Source organism: Schistocerca nitens, chromosome 6 (assembly GCF_023898315.1).
Source record: "Schistocerca nitens isolate TAMUIC-IGC-003100 chromosome 6, iqSchNite1.1, whole genome shotgun sequence".
Classification (NCBI taxonomy): domain Eukaryota; kingdom Metazoa; phylum Arthropoda; class Insecta; order Orthoptera; family Acrididae; genus Schistocerca; species Schistocerca nitens.
Window position 1 is genome coordinate 541,523,465 of NC_064619.1, and position 14,640 is coordinate 541,538,104.

At 38.7% G+C, this 14,640-nt stretch overlaps 1 protein-coding gene across 2 annotated transcripts in view; it reads right to left on the bottom strand.

Annotated features, from left to right (window-relative positions):
* The window catches only part of LOC126262282 (focadhesin), a 298,944-nt gene that overhangs the window by 743 nt on the left and 283,561 nt on the right, over window positions 1-14,640 (bottom strand). The gene's annotated exons all lie outside the window — the stretch shown is intronic.

Consider the following 14,640-nt stretch of genomic DNA (forward strand, 5'->3'; position numbering starts at 1 on the left):
ATAAGCAATATTTCAGAAACAGGAAACAAAGTTTGGCAACAAGTAAATAAAATATATGGCTGAACTCAAGCACGTGTTGTGGTTGCCATAGGGAGGTAATCACCTAAGGTCACAGTATCTGTATTTGGGAAGTAACGTCTTTACAAAATTTTCCACTGCTGACAGTGACAGAAAAAATAAAACATCATAGCTTTGGCTTGCTTTTAATTTCCCTTTGTTTCTTGTATGTACCTTTTTCAATAATATGCACCAGGTAGCTTTCTTTCCTCCAGACATTTTTGTCAGTTGATTCGTATTTATAAAAACTTCACAAAAGTGCTGTACATGTGGACACACAACACTGTACTAACATGAAACAAGAGTACTCTAGGAGGCCAAGTGAACACTATGAACCAAGTGTTGCTATCACATTGTTTGGATGGCACTGTCAGCTACGTAGTAGGAAAGGGGGGGGGGGGGGATGCACCACAGCAGACAAAGGCTCTTGACTCACGTCATAACAATCCCCCTCTGCAGGTGAATGATAGTATTCACACTTTTCACATAGCAGATCTGGGTTCAATTACTGACGACAGAACCATTTAAATTTACATGACCATCAATGAAATGGTGTCAAACAAAAGTATTTCCATCAAGCTGAGAGTGAAAACTGACCTGTGTGAAAGTATGACAACAGAAGCAAAAACATTCTTGTAAACATGGGTCCACAAATGAGCTGTTTGCGAGGTAATTAGGAATGTGTGGTTATGAGGTGCTGTTGACTTAAGTATGAATTATTCCAGCTAGTACAAATGTACAAACATTTGAAATCTACACTTTTACTCAGTCTCGATCAAATTGGGTTCAAAGTTCACCCATGGACTACCTTACCTTGCGCAACATTGGGGATTGTGGTACAAACAAAATAGCACACAGGTAAATTTTGCTGCTGATAATACATATATATAACATGACAATATAGTCCAAGATGGATAGGTTGAACACAGTCTGCACCTTGGCCTTCAAGGTCTGCTGACCTCAATCCTCTGGATTTGTTCGGTCTCGGATAACCTCTAAAATTAAGCGTGCAGAACTCCCAATGATGCTTCTGAAGATCTTGCACAGTGAACTGTCAATCTAGTGAAGATAAATGAGACAATACGAGTGTGTGTGAAAGAATACGTAACTCGCTCTGGACACTGGGCCAGTGTTGCCATCAAATGTGAGGAAGACACATGCAACATCTCCTTTAACAGGCCTGAGAGTACAGTAAATTGTGACATGCTTAAGTATTATTAAATTTCCTGTTAAGACTGCCATTGAAATTTGAACCTCATTAGATGGGGACTTAATTGGAATGTTTACTTGATTGATTTGATACTGAAGTCAGTGGCAGCTCTTAACCACACATTTGCAATTATATTGCTAAATGCTTGTTTCTGGACCCATGTTTATGTTAGAAAACTATCAACTGTTTCAGTTCTTGCTACTAATTGCCATAAACCACTTGTACAGCTTGAGCCTTGAAACAGTACTGCGTGAAGAGCCCAGACTAACACATAGTATCTGTGGATGGGCACTAACTTTTTCAGTATTTACAGGAGCAACAGTCTCAATTATCAGCTGATCTGGTGTTATAACATTAACCAACACAGCCTTGCAAATGGCTAAAAGCAAGGGGGAAATACAGCCATTACACTTCCTGAGGACATGCAGCACTAGTGAATGGTTTAATGATGATGGCATCTTCATGGGTACAACAGTTCCTCATTTGGATCTTTGCATGGAGACCACTCAAGGAGAAGTTGTCATCAAGGAAAACAAAACTGGCATTCTATGGGTTCAAGACTGGAATGTTAGATCTCTACTTTGGTAAGTCAGAGAATGCAAAGGTTGAAATTAGATGTAGTAGAAATTTAGTGAAATGCAGTAACATGAAGAACATTACTTCTGATTGAATAAGTACAAGATAAACAGAAAATATCAAACCTTGGTAACACGGCATTAGGTCTAATAATGAATAAGAAAATAGGAATGCAGGGGAGCTGCTATGAACAGCATAGTGACCGGATTATCATAGCACAGGTAAGACAAAATACTAACACAGTAGTAAAAATTTATACACCACCAGCTATACATGTGATAAAGAGATTGAAAGAATGTCTTATGAGATAAAGTAAATTATTATTCAGATATCATATTTATTGAGATGGTGGACTAGTATTTGATAGTAGGAACAGAAAGAGAGTGAGAATATGGATTGGGGGAAAGGACTGAAAACTACCTGGTAGAAGGAAAATGTGGACTGGGTAGAGGAATGATAGGAAGTTGCCTGGTAGAATTTTGTACGGAACACAATGTAATCACAACTAACACTTGATTTAAAAATAATAAAAAAAATGTTGTGCATCAGGGACAGATCTGGATACCCTGCAAAGTTTCAGGTAGATTACACAATGGTAAAATCAAACAATGGAATAATGACAAGTATTGAAAGGATGGATTACTTCTCGCCACAAGCGGAGATGTTGAGTCACAGATAGGTGCAACAAAGACTGTCTAACAAGTAATGGTAACACAGAGATTCAGAAACCGCATTTTAAAATGCCCAATATTTCCAAAGACTAATGTGACCTTAGTTTATTACTTAGAAACTGCATAAAAGTATAAAATTAAGGAGAAGAGATCTAAATAAATTGAAAGAACCAGAAGTTGCTGAAAGATTCAAAGGGAGTGTTAGGCAACAATTGACTGAAATGGGAAAAGATTACAACAGAAACTGAATGGGTAGCTTTGACCTATGAAATGGATGAAACAGCAGTGGATCACATAGGAAAAAATAAGGCCCATTAGCAATCCTTGGATAACACATGAGATATTGAATTTAAACAATGGAAAATTGGGACATTGCACCTGGATACTGCGCCCCCAGGGGTAGAATCTGTGCCATTGAAGACAGACACCTTCAGTCTACTACACAGTCGACCCTCCTACATAAGAAACATTAACCATTTCCTCTGCCAAGACTCCCTTTACCACATGGCACCCTCCTCGTCACTGTTGATGCCATTCCCTTTACACTATTGTTCCCAATGCCCATGACATTGCTGCGACTGAATGCTACCTTTTGCAATGACCAACAGACTCCAGATCTACACTCTCTTTTCTGGTCACCATGACCCATTGTATCCTCATCCACAACTACTCCTTTGAAGGTATCATCTACAAACAAATCTGTGGTACAACCATGGGTGCCCAGGTGGCATTATCCTACACCAATTTAGAGTTACCTAGAGGAATCCTTTCTAAGCTCCCTGAACACCAGACCCATCACTTGGTTCAGATTCACCGATGACGTCTTCATGATCTGGACCGAGTGTGAAGATACCCTATCCATATTCCTCCAGAACTTCAACACTTTCTCCCTCATTTGCTTCACCTGGTCCTCCTCAGCCCAATAAGCCACCTTCCTCAATCTCAATCTCCATATTAAGTACTCCCATTCACATCAGACCTGCCAATGATGACTTCTTTTCAACAACTGTCACCCATTCCATACCACTAAGTTTGTTCACAGTGATGAGCAGTCCCTCTCCAAATATGCTGAAGGTCCCACTGAGGCCTTCACAGACCATAATTACCCTCTGCACCTTGTTCAGAAACACACATTCCATGACTTGTCCCGCCAGTCATTTACTGTTCCTCACAAACCCACTGACTGACCACAAATGAGTGTCTCCTTCATGACTCTGTACCACCCAGGACAGGAGCAATGAATCAATTTCTCCACCAGGTTTCAACTACATGGAATGAGAAATAGTGTCCCTAATAGTTTCCCCACCCAACTCCCAATGGTATTCCACCCACCACCCAACCTACACAATATTGTTGTCCACTGCTGCTCCTAATCACTTGCCCCATGGCTCACATCCCAGTAAAAGACCTATATGTGAGATGTGTTCCATACACCCTCCTACTGCCAGCTACTCCAGTCACGTTACAGGCATTTCCAGCACCATCAAAGGCAGGACAATCTGTGAAAGTAGCCATGTGGTCTACCACCTTAGCTGCAACCAATGTGTGACATTCTAAGTGGGAATACAATAGACACTGCTGTCTGTTAGCTTGACTGGCCACTGCCATACTGTGACCAAAGAGGCAAATGGACCACCCAATTGCTGAGCTTCTGCACAACATGGTGGGCTTGACTTCAGAGACTGCTCCACAGCCTGTAATATCTGGATTCTTCCCATCAACACCAGCTTTTCTGAACTGTGCAGATGGAAACTCTCCCTGCAGCCTTTGCCTCTGCGGCCTTCTCTGCTTCCACTCATGCCTCACACATGCTTCAGATCCCTCGGCACAACTGCATAGTCTTACAGCCACCAATGCTGTGGCTAGCAGCCCACTAGTCTGCCCCAACACATAATTAACAAAGGCAGTGCTAAGCCATCTTCCCCCACCCTACGTGTGTGTGTTTTCCTAAATCTGAAGGAGGACTGTGTCTGATAGTTTAGTCTGCATTTAAATCGATTTTAAATGTTTCTGTCTGCTGCTCAATGCTTCCTCTGTACTGTTGATACTAAATGTAATTGACAAAAGGAGATAATGCAAATATGAAACAGACAAAAGAAAACACAGATGTAAAAAAAAAAAAATCAGGTGAATGAAATTGCAAATTAGAAAAGCAGGAAGAGTTAGAGGAGAAATGTAAAGACGTAGAATCATGGAAGACTGTGGGAAAAATAGATGATGCCTACAGGGAAACTGAAGTGCCCTTAGGGGAAAATTGAAACACCTGTATAAATATTAAGAGCAAGGGAAGAAGACAACGATGATGATAAGACAGAAAATATGATACTGCAAGAAGAGTTTGACAAAACCATTCCATCTAATATAAGATACATGTAACAGACAAATGTCTCCATACTTCTGAAATAATGTAATAATACCATTTCCAAATAGGGCAGGTGCTGACAGCTGTGAATATGACGGAGCCATAGGTTTAATACATTACAGTTGCAAAACAATGATGAATTACTTACAGAAAAATGGAAAAATTGGTAGAGGATAAACACGGGGAAAATCAGTATGGGTGCTGGAGAAATGTATGATTATGCAAGGCAATACTGACCCTACCAATAAGACCTGTCTTAGAAGACATGCTGAAGAAAGAATAACCTACATCTACAGCATTTGTAGATTTCTGTGTCCTCCAGAGATACAAGACATGGCATGCATGGAAATGCCAGCCTCCAGAGAGAAGCCACATAGTTATGATCAGATGTCACAAAGGGTGAACACAACATGGATTACGTTATGTTTCGGTCTAATGTCACACAAGTAGTTCACAATTGAACATCCATCTGCCAAATGTGCATATAAGCAGATACACGGCTCCACTCAGTCAGTGTACATCAACATTTAGTTCAGTATTATTAATGCCATGCCTCAAGGCAGCATCAGAACTTACCTGAGGTCGCCGCCAAGAAGAGCTGACTCGACATTGCAAAATTCAATCTGCACATTGAGTAAGCTATGAAGGAAGCTAAGGAAAACTGTGGATAGGAGATTAAATTAAAACTTTGAGGTTTTCTGATGGTATAGTAATTCTGTCAGAGACAGCAAAGGTTGGCGGTCCAGTTGAACGTAATGGAATGTAATCAAATTATATCAGGTGAGGTTAGGGAATTAGATCAGGAGATAGGCCTAAAAGTATTAGATTAGTTAAGTTAACCGTCCAGCAACATAACGGATGATGTCTGACATAGATACAATGTGAACTGCAGATTGGAAATAGCAAGAAAAACATTTCTCAGAAAAGAGGAATTTTTAACATGAAATATTTAAGTTTTATGTGTGGCTCTGTACAGAAGTAAAAAATGGATTATGAAAAGTTAAGATGAGAATCCCCCCCATGAACCATGGACCTAGCCATTGGTGGGGAGGCTTGCATGCCTCAACGATACAGATAGCCGTACCGTAGGTGCAACCACAACAGAGGGGTATCTGTTGAGAGGCCAGACAAACGTGTGGTTCCTGAAGAGGGGCAGCAGCCTTTTCAGTAGTTGCAGGGGCAACAGTCTGGATGATTGACTGATCTGGCCTTGTAACACTAATCAAAATGGCCTTGCTGTTCTGGTACTGCGAACGGCTGAAAGCAAGGGGAAACTACAGCCGTAATTTTTCCCGAGGGCATGCAGCTTTACTGTATGATTAAATGATGATGGTGTCCTCTTGGGTAAAATATTCCGGAGGTAAAATAGTCCCCCATTTGTATCTCCGGGCGGGGACTACTCAAGAGGAAGTCGTTATCAAGAGAAAGTAAACTGGCGTTCTACGGATCGGAACGTGGAATGTCAGATCTGTTAATCGGGCAGGTAGGTTAGAAAATTTAAAAAGGGAAATGGATAGGTTAAAGTTAGATATAGTGGGAATTAGTGAAGTTCGATGGCAGGAGGAACAAGACTTTTGGTCAGGTGAATACAGGGTTATCAACACAAAATCAAATAGGGGTAATGCAGTTAAAAAAAAAAAAGGAGTACGGGTAAGCTACTACAAACAGCATAGTGAACGCATTATTGTGGCCAAGATAGACATGAAGCCCATGCCTACTACAGTAGTACAAGTTTATATGCCAACTAGCTCCGCAGAAGATGAAGAAATTCATGAAATGTATGATGAGATAAAAGAAATTATTCAGGTAGTGAAGGGAGATGAAAATTTAATAGTCATGGGCGACTGGAATTCGAGAGTAGGAAAAGGGAGAGAAGGAAACATAGTAGGTGAATATGGATTGGAGCTAAGAAATGAAAGAGGAAGCCACCTGGTAGAATTTTGTGCAGAGCATAACTTAATCATAGCTAACACTTGGTTCAAGAATCATGAAAGAAGGTTGTATACATGGATGAACCCTGGAGATACTAAAAGGTATCAGACAGATTATATAATGGCAAGACAGAGATTTAGGAACCAGGTTTTAAATTGTAAGACATTTCCAGGTACAGATGTGGACTCTGACCACAATCTATTGGTTATGAACTGTAGCTTAAAACTTAAGAAACCGCAAACAGGTGGGAATTTAAGGAGATGGGACCTGGATAAACTGAAAGAACCAGAGGTTGTACAGTTTCAGGGAGAGCATAAGGGAACAATTGACAGGAATGGGGGAAAGAAATACAGTAGAAGAAGAATGGGTAGCTTTGAGGGATGAAATAGTGAAGGCAGCAGAGGAGCAAATAGGTAAAAAGACGAGGGCTAGTAGAAACCCTTGGGTAACAGAAGAAATATTGAATTTAATTGATGAAAGGAGAAAATATAAAAATGCAGTGAATGAAGCAGGCAAAAATGAATAAAAACGTCTCAAAAATGATATCGACAGGAAGTACAAAATGGCTGAGCAGGGATGGCTAGGGGACAAATGTAAGGATGTAGAAGCTTATCTCACTAGGGGTAAGATAGATAATGCCTACAGGAAAATTAAAGAGACCTTTGGAGAAAAGAGAACCACTTGTATGAATATCAAGAGCTCAGATGGAAACCCAGTTCTAAGCAAAGAAGGGAAAGCAGAAAGGTGGAAGGAGTATATAGAGGGTCTATACAAGGGCGATGTACTTGAGGACAATATTATGGAAACGGAAGAGGATGTAGATGAAGATGAAATGGGAGATATGATACTGCGTGAATAGTTTGACAGAGCACTGAAAGACCTGAGTCGAAACAAGGCCCTCGGAGTAGACAACATTCCATTAGAACTACTGACGGCCTTGGGAGAGCTAGTCCTGACAAAACTCTACCATCTGGTGAGCAAGATGTATGAGACAGGCGAAATACCCTCAGACGTCAAGAAGAATATAATAATTCCAATCCCAAAGAAAGCAGGTGTTGACAGATATGAAAATTACCGAACTATCAGTTTAATATGTCACAGCTGCAAAACATTAACGCGAATTCTTTACAGACGAATGGAAAAACTGGTAGAAGCCGACCTCGGGGAAGATCAGTTCAGATTCCGTAGAAATGTTGGTACACGTGAGGCAATACTGACCCCATGACTTATCTTAGAAGAAAGATTAAGGAAAGGCAAACCTACATTTCTATCATTTGTAGACTTAGAGAAAACTTTTGACAATGTTGATTGGAATACTCTCTTTCAAATTCTGAAGGTGGCAGGGGTAAAATACAGGGAGTGAAAGGCTATTTGCAATTTGTACAGAAACCAGATGGCAGTTATAAGAGTCGAGGGGTATGAAAGGGAAGCAGTGGTTGGGAAGGGAGTGAGACAGGGTTGTAGCCTCTCCCCGATGTTATTCAATCTGTATATTGAGCAAGCAATAAAGGAAACAAAGGAAAAGTTCGGAGTAGGTATTAAAATCCATAGAGAAGAAATAAAAACTTTGAGGTTCGCTGATGACATTGTAATTCTGTCCGAGACAGCAAGGGACTTGGAAGAGCAGTTGAACGGAATGGACAGTGTTTTGAAAGGAGCGTATAAGATGAAAATCAACAAAAGCAAAATGAGGATAATGGAATGTGGTCGAATTACGTCGGGTGATGCTGTGGGAATTAGATTAGGAAATGAGACACTTAAAGTAGTAAAGGAGTTTTGCTATCCGAGGAGCAAAATAACTGATGATGGTCGAAGTAGAGAGGATATAAAATGTAGACTGGCAATGGCAAGGAAAGCATTTCTGAAGAAGAAAAATTTGTTAACATCGAGTATAGATTTAAATGTCAGGAAGTCATTTCTGAAAGTATTTGTATGGAGTGTAGCCATGTATGGAAGTGAAACGTGGACGATAAATAGTTTAGACAAGAAGAGAATAGAAGCTTTCAAAATGTGGTGCTACAGAAGAATGCTGAAGATTAGATGGGTAGATCACATAACTAATGAGTAGGTATTGAATAGAATTGGGGAGAGGAGTAGTTTGTGGCACAACTTGACTAGAAGAAGGGATCGGTTGGTAGGACATGTTCTGAGACATCGAGGTATCACCAATTTAGTATTGGAGGGCAGCATGGAGGGTAAAAATCATAGAGGGTGACCGAGAGATGAATACACTAAGCAGATTCAGAAGGATGTAGGCTGCAGTAGGTACTGGGAGATGAAGAAGCTTGCGCAGGATAGAGTAGCATGGAGAGCTGCATCAAACCAGTCTCAGGACTGAAGACCACAACAACAACAACAACAACTAGATGAGAATCTAAGCTTTTGAAATATGATGCTACAGGAGAATGCTGAAGATTAGTTGGGTAGATTGGATAACTAATGTACTGAATCAAATTAGCAAAGTAGAAATTTATGCCACAAATTAACAAAAAGATGGCATCAGTTGACAGGAAACATGCTGAGGCATCAAAAAATCATAAATTTGGTAATGGGGGGGAAGTTTTGGTTGTTAAAAACTGTAGAGGGAGCACAGGGCTTGACTACAGTGAAGAGATTCAAATGTATGTAGCTTGCAGAGATTAAGAGGCTTGCACAGGATAGAATGTATTGGAGTCTTTAACCACAATAACAAAAACACATTTTGAAACCCAAGTTAACAAGAACTGCATAGTTTTAAACCACAAACATACTTCTGAAATACCTAATACATTCAAAAATTGATGGTAAGAAAAAAGTATCTCGTAAATGAGTCTACAGTCACATGGAGATCCAAAACACTCCTACATACTGGGGGACAACAAACACAGGTATGAACAGAAAAAACTATTGTAAACACTAGATTTCAGGACATCAAGAAACAACAATTAACAACAAAATTCTAGCAACATTACAAATTCAAAATCCGAAGACATAAAAAAGGCAATCTGAAAAGTACAAAAAATGAAAGCACAAAACAAAAATAAAAGCTTACATAACACAAAATGGCTAGTTACACAAAAGATTCTGTAACATAAAAAAAAATTAAATTGAAAACAATCATAAAGAAACAGAAAACAATGGAGAGAAAAGGAAATGGCTGCATACGTGAAAAGGCATGACCTGAAATGAAGCTCATATCATCAAGTATAGGTTTTTGACACCCTTATAACAAACACATCTATGTTGATGCAATATTCCTCCTCAAACCATTTCTTGCCATATGGTTCATATCTCTTTGACTGCCACCACTGCAAAACTAGTACAACAGGGCTTCTTACTAATGCCAAATCCAGACATCCTTCATTGAATGTACTTAGCATGTGCTTGATTTCAATTAGTCAAGTGGCTTTAACAATAATCACTCGCGATTGTTTACTTCATTTTTGTCCCATTTCCGTCAGCTGTCATTTTATATTTATTTATTTCTTGTTTTGAAGGCCACTTTCATACTTCATTTCCTTGCCTTATTTTTTCTTTCTGTACTTTTCATTCTATTATCGGTCTGCTATTCTTTTGTCAGCATCCCTCTCTACCACATCAGATTTACAAATTTTGTCTGTTGTTGACATTTCTTTGTTGATTTCTGCCTTGTGCAACCTTGCTGTATTTCCCTTGACTTACCACCCCAAATGATGATTTCCGTAATGAACGTACCTTATTAGTGAACAAATGTACTATATTAGGAACAGTTCCAGGATTTGGAATGTAAGCAATGCAAACATGAAATTTTGGTGGACTGGGAAAATAATCTCACTGTTTAGTCGGACTATTTCTCCTTCATTGTGAACACAAGAAATGGATAGGAATTACCTGGTTGTAATGGATAATGATGAGTCAAGGTTTGATTCATTTATAGATGAAACACTTTCCCAAAATCCTCCCTATAAAACAAAGTCGGCCATTCACCTTCCCTACTACCAACCCCTTGTGCTCGTTCTGTTTCACTTCAGTTTGCAATAGTACGGCTAGATATTTAATCCATGTGTCTGTGTCAAGCAGCACACCACTAATGCTGTATTCAAACATTACAGAATTGTTTTTCCTATTCATCTGCATTTACTTAATTTTTTCTACATTTAGAGCAAGCTGCCATTCACCATACCAACTAGAAATTTTGTCTAAGTCCTTCTACAGTCACTCAATGACAACACCTTCCTGTCCACCACAGTGCCATCAGCAAACAGCTGCACAGTGTTGTTCAGCCCTTGTTCCCAATGAACACTTGCCATTGAGGACACAGTACTGGGTTCTATCACCTAAAAGGTCTTCGAGCCACTTGCCACTTGCATATATGGGAACTTAATCCATATGCTCAGACCTTCAGCAGCAGTCTGCAGTGGATCATCTCATCATAAGCTTTTGGAAAATCTAGGAATATGGAGTTGTCAAGAGTGGCCCCAAAGTGTGACAGGACCACTTCTATTCTCTGTATTATAAATGATTTGACGAGACAGGACGAGTATCAATGTGCGACTGTTTGCTGATGATGCTGTGGTGTACCAGAGGATGTTGTCACTGGATGACTGTAAGAGGATACAGGATGACCGAGACAAGATTTCTACCTGGTGTGATGAATGGCAGCTTGCTCTAAACACAGAAAAATGTAAGTTAATGCAAGTGAGTAGGAAAAACAGTCATGCAATGTTCGAAAACAGCATTGGTAGTGTGCTGCTTGCCCAGCCACATCAATTAAATATCTAGGCATAATGGTGCAAACTGATGTGAAATGGAACAAGCATGTAAGAGTGGTAGTTGAGAAAGCAAATGGTAACTTTAGGTTTTTGGGTGAATTTTAGGAAAATGCTCATCTATAACAGAGACCACACATAGAATGCTAATGCAATCTGTTCTTGAGTATTGCTCGAGTATTTTGAACCCCACCAGGTCAGATTAAAGGAAGACATCAAAGCTATTAGATTAGATTAGTACTTGTTCCGTAGATCATGAATACGACACTTCGTAATGATGTGGAACGTGTCAGGTTAATAAAAGGTGTCTATACAAGATATTACATTAGACAAAATATTACATGACACTCAATATTTTTAATTTTTTTTATTTTTCTATTTTTTTTTTTTTTTTTTTTTTTTTTTTTTGTATGGGTTGGGAAATTACCCACTTACTATATCCAAATATTCATCTAATGAGTAGAAGGAGTTGCCATTAAAAAATTCTTTTAATTTCCTTTTAAATGCTATATGGCTATCTGTCAGACTTTTTATGCTATTAGGTAAGTGACCAAAGACTTTTACTTTTGTGGCAGCGTAATTTACACCTTCTGAGCCAAAGTTAGATTTAACCTTGAGTAGTGAAGATCGCCCTTTCTCCTAGTGTTGTAGTCATGTACATTGCTATTACTTTTGAATTCGTTCGGATTGATGAATACATGGGTTGCTGGATTTGTTACCATTAGGTCTGAGCAACATGCAGAAATGCTTTGTGAACTCAAAGGTCATCCCTGGTGGGAAGATGATATTCTTTTTATGAAACACTGTTGATAAAATTCATCAAACTGGCATTTGAAGCTGACTGCAAAGCAATTCTACTGCTGCCACCATAAATTCTGTATAAGGACCAGTAAAAAAAGAAAAGAGAAATTAGGGTTTGTATGGAGGCATATAGACAGTTGTTTATCCCTCACTCTATTTTTTATAGTGGAACAGGAAAGTAAACGACTAGTGGTGGTACAAGGTACTTTCTGCCATGCACCATACAGTGGTTTGCAGAGACTGCATGCAGATATATAATTACAGACATTTGATGTTTTGAAGTGTAATGCTAACACTAGTTAATCCAAGAATTTCGTTATATTATAAAAGGGATTTTCTGGAATAAATTGTACAATTTAATTGGATTCCTATTTCAAAGCCACAGGTTGACCCAAAGGTGGTTGACTGGGGCTGTTTATATCACTCTCACATGATTCCTCATTTATTCATAATTACATAGATCCTTGTAACAAAAAGTAGTTAGAAGAAAGCACAGGTCAGACCTGTTTACAAGAAGGTAGCGACATTGACCCACTAACTACTGTCCAGTAGTCCGCACATGCAAACGCAACACACACAGACACACACATACGCACACACAACTGCTGCCTCTGGCAAATGAGCCACAGTGTGGACTTGTTGGCTGAGAGCCTATATTGTAACAGTATTTTTGTTGTGCCTATCTGCGACTCAGCATCTCTGCTATATGGTAAGTAGGAACTTTCCATCCTGGGTTTTCCATTGTTTAAACATGTAAAGCCAATAATTTATGATCCAATGGGCCCACAGCATAGGAGAGATATTATATAATAAAATCCAAATCGCTGTTATAGAAGTTTGTGATGTATTTACTGTGATGTATCCATTTTGGCCACATTTCCATCTTCAGACCATGTCCATATATCACCGATGGTTGCTGTCACCCTGCATTGTAGTATAATGTAGTGTAGGTTTAGGACTTTTATACTATAAGCTGTTTTGCTGTTTGCTTCTGTTGTTAATAATCCTTTGTTATCACAACTGTCACTCCGTCAAATCTGACAATAAAATATCAAATTACAAAAATTACACTACAGGACCATTAACCACAGGCAACAGTCAGTGCATGTGAACAATGAAAGGTCAGATCTAATGAAAATTAAGAGAGAAATTCCACAGGGCTCTGTTCTTGGACACTTCCTCTTTATTATTTATGTTAATGACTTTTCAAACTATATAGCCTGCAAAAATGTTTTATGTGCTGATGATATGACCATGATCTCCACAGGTGAGAGCATGCAAGAGGTGGTAAAGAAAAATAATGAACTTTTTGAAAAATGTAGGGTTTGGTGTATTGCTAAAGAGTTGTGTATAAACAACACAAAAACAGAGGAAATTTATTCTAATCTGAAGGTACGGAAAGCAGACAGTCACAGTGTCAAACTACTGGGACTAAAAATAGTCAAAGGCTCTCATGGGATGACCATATAAGCTATTTGACAGGCAAACTTGCATGCGTAATATATCTGCTGTATAAACTAAGATATTCTGTCAGTAAAAGTTTATTGGTGCTTTGCTACTATGCATTCTTTCAGTCACAGCTACAATATGGGATTCTGTTCTGGGGTAATTCACCAGGCACAAACTGTGTATTCAAATGGCAAAAAAAAAAAAAGCAATTAGATGTTTACAAGGATGGAGTCCAAGAGAAACCTGTAAGGAGCACTTCAGTATATTAAACATAATGACACTCCCAAGTCTCTATATGTATAACTGCTTAATATACGCAAAAGAAAATATACAACAATTTACACAGAGAATTAATTTACATTTGCACAGCACTCGAAACACTGCATGCTTGATATACCGTATTCTAGGCTGTCACTGATACACAACAGTCACAAACACCTAAGTCTAAAGTTATATAATAAACTGCCACAATCCGTCAAAACCCTCACCCACTTCAAATTTAAGGAGGTATTAGACGCATGGCTCAAAAATAAAGCTTATTATTCAATTGAAGAATATCTTGGAAGTAATTTGAAATTTGAAAGGAATGTATAAACAATGAAATAATGCAACTATCATTAACTAAATGTGTAAAACTGTATAATTAATTCTTGAATGTAAACTATATAATGATTATTGCTGAAATTGTCTGATTAGTAAGAAGTTTATGTGTTTATGTATATGTAAACTGATGATGTGAGTAAAATGTACAAATTACTAACTACTAAAAAGATGTATGTATATGTATGCATAATGTATAATGTAAAAAATAGTAACAACTATAATTTTATGAAATGTGTAAAATGTATTTTGACG